Below are 2854 nucleotides of genomic sequence, written 5' to 3' on the forward strand. Positions count from 1 at the left end.
ATGATAACTAGAATGGAAAAATTATGATCGAAGCCCTGGAATGGGAGACTCAGAAGAGGCCTAGGGAGCACTCTTAGGAACCTAATGCAGGAGATTGGATTATCACCAGGACTGTGGATTGTTACACACATTCAGAGTAGTGCTATCTATCAGCTGCCATCTTTGAGCTGGGCATCTCTGTTTCCAACTCTACTGATCAAGAGATTTGGTTGCTGTATGATATGCCCCCTGCCTTTGTTTTTAACAGGGAGATTAAGTTTTTAGTAAGATATATACCCATAATTTTTCCTACTGTGGTTAGTATTTCACTTCACCCACATTTTACAAACTCAGGTCTGTTCCAGTATTGCATCATTGGCTATTACTGAACAAGGACAAACTGATTTGAAGCCCTGCTAAAAATCCTCAGGATACTAAGCAAATGGACATTTCAAAGTTTTAATGTTCAGATCACAATTGTATAGTTATTTATTTAGTTAATTACTTGTTTAAGATAAAAAAAAATACATAATGAGTAGGTAGAATTATTTAATTCATGTAATGTTCCATCCACAGGAGCCCTGATGGCCCCATGATTAAGCACTTGGCTGCTAATCAAAAGGTTGGTAGTTTGAATTTATCAGCTGCTTCATAGGAGAAAGATGTGGCAGTCTGCTTCCGTAAAGATTTACAGCCTTGGAAACTCTACAGGGCAGTTCTATTCTGTCCTATATGGTTGCTATGAGTTGGAATCGACTTGACAGCAGTAGGTTTGGTTTGGTTTGCTTTTACATCCATTGTTCTTGTTGTTATGTGCCATGGAGTCGGACCCAACTGATAGTGACCCCTCCTTGGGTTTCCGAGGCAGTATCACTACGGAAGTAGATTGCCCCATCTTCCTTCCAAGGAGTGGTTGGTGGGTCTGAACCAACAGCCTTCTGGTTAGCAGTCAAGTGCCTTAGGCACTGTGCTACCAGCGCTCCCTTTACATCCATAGGGATCTGGTATTCATAGTAACTCATTTCAAGTAGCAATTGATTCAGAACAAATGCCAGCCTTCTTTATGATCTTCTGTAATGTACTGGCGAGAAGTCGGATCCGACTCATAGCAACCCCTCCTTGGGTTTCCAAGGCAGTATCACTACGGAAGTAGATTACCCAACCTTCCTTCGATCTTCTGAACGATCTTCTGTTGGTGCTCAAAAAACTATCAGGGACATGATAGAGGTTTTGTTCTTTCTGTGGACAGAGAAATTTTATTATGTACACCACAGAAATCATGGAAAACTAGTATTGGTGATCTTCACTCTATCACTAATGATAGCTCAGATGTGTTTTTTCCAAGTGAAACATCATGACTGAAGTAAACTTTAACCATTTTATCAGAGTGATCTTGAGAGTGTATTGCAGAGTTCTGAGGGTTAGGAAACGTTCTAAGTATAAGGGTTTTGATTATTCTTTTTTTTTTTTTACTTTTTTTGTGTTGTAGGGGTTTTGTTTGTTTGTTTGTTTTATTATAAATGGAAAACTTTTATTTTGACTGCAAAATATTTAGAAACATTTGAACAATAAAGAATATCCTAAACAAAATAACAAGTAAATACAAACAAATGGTTGCCAAATGTCAACTCCCTTAATTAATCTATGAATTCAGAACTAAACTAATAAAAATATTATTAAGGTTGACTGAGGGTAGTGATGTTTGGCTGAAGTTTTAGGTTTGTTTCTTTGTTTTCATTTTTTTCAAAGTCAATTAAAATTTGTGTTAAATACTATGTTATTCTTCTAACTCTTTATCAACAGTTCATAACTGTACCAATAACTTCAAATATAAGAATCAGCACAAAGCCAATTCCTATGAAGCAGAGGTCAAATATTTCCCAGAGTGCCACATTCTCCAAGCTGCTGTACCACTTCATCTTATCTTTTACACTGGCCACTCTCCCTCCTCTCAGCACTCTTCCCTCCCCCGTTTGGGTTCAGCAGTGTGCTGCAATGTCTGGCAGAATTTATGAGCCATACTAACAGTTAAGTTGCTTATTAAGGAACAGGGTACAACTTCAGATCAGAATCAATAGGATACAGCTCAGGAGGCAGGATCAGGAAACATGTAGACAGAGTCCTTCTTCTTCAATGCAAGATCGTTCTCTCATTTCTCTACACCTTTCAGGCCTCCTCTTGGCCCCCTGATGACAGGTTCATCTCAGAGGTTAGAACAGGTTCTTCTAGACCCTGCAGTCTGTCACCACCAGCTCTGCTGCTGGGCCCTTTCCAGGCCTCTTGATGTCTTCAGTGTTACTGCTCTTGAACTATGTAACAAGTCTTTTAGAAGGTTCCTTGCCTCATCCCTCCCACTACTTCTCTCTTCTTTCTTCTTTCTGCTTCTTCCTGCAGATACTTTTCCTACTTCTGTCTGTCTGCTAAACCTCTGTGGGGCTAGCTGTGTGTATATGTATATATACATATGTATATGTCTGTGTGTGTGTATATATATACACAAATGGTGGCTATACACGTGGACTTCACCAGATGCAGTACCCAGGAATCAGATTGACTACATCTGTGGCAAGAGGAGATGGAAAAGCTCAATTATCTTCAGCCAAAACCAGGCCAGGAGCTGACTGTAGAGCAGACCATCAACTGCTCATATGCCAGTTCAACTTAAAGTTGAAGACAATTAGAACAAGTCTATGAGAGCCAAAATATGATCTTGAATATATCCCTCCTGAATTTAGAGACCATCTAAAGAATAGATCTGGTGCATTGAACACCAATGACCAAAAACCAGAAGAATTGTGGGACAATATCAAGAACATCATCCATGAAGAAAGCAAGAGGTAAAAAGACAAGAAAGAAAAGACCAAAATGAATGTCG

At 39.2% G+C, this 2854-nt stretch overlaps 1 protein-coding gene across 1 annotated transcript in view; it reads left to right on the top strand.

Annotated features, from left to right (window-relative positions):
• FAM13A (family with sequence similarity 13 member A) overlaps positions 1-2854 on the top strand; it is a 235272-nt gene that overhangs the window by 12853 nt on the left and 219565 nt on the right. The window lies entirely within an intron of this gene.

Source organism: Orycteropus afer, unplaced genomic scaffold (genome assembly GCF_000298275.1).
Source record: "Orycteropus afer afer isolate SDZICR_OR568_19922 unplaced genomic scaffold, OryAfe1.0 scaffold00309, whole genome shotgun sequence".
In the NCBI taxonomy this organism is placed as follows: domain Eukaryota; kingdom Metazoa; phylum Chordata; class Mammalia; order Tubulidentata; family Orycteropodidae; genus Orycteropus; species Orycteropus afer.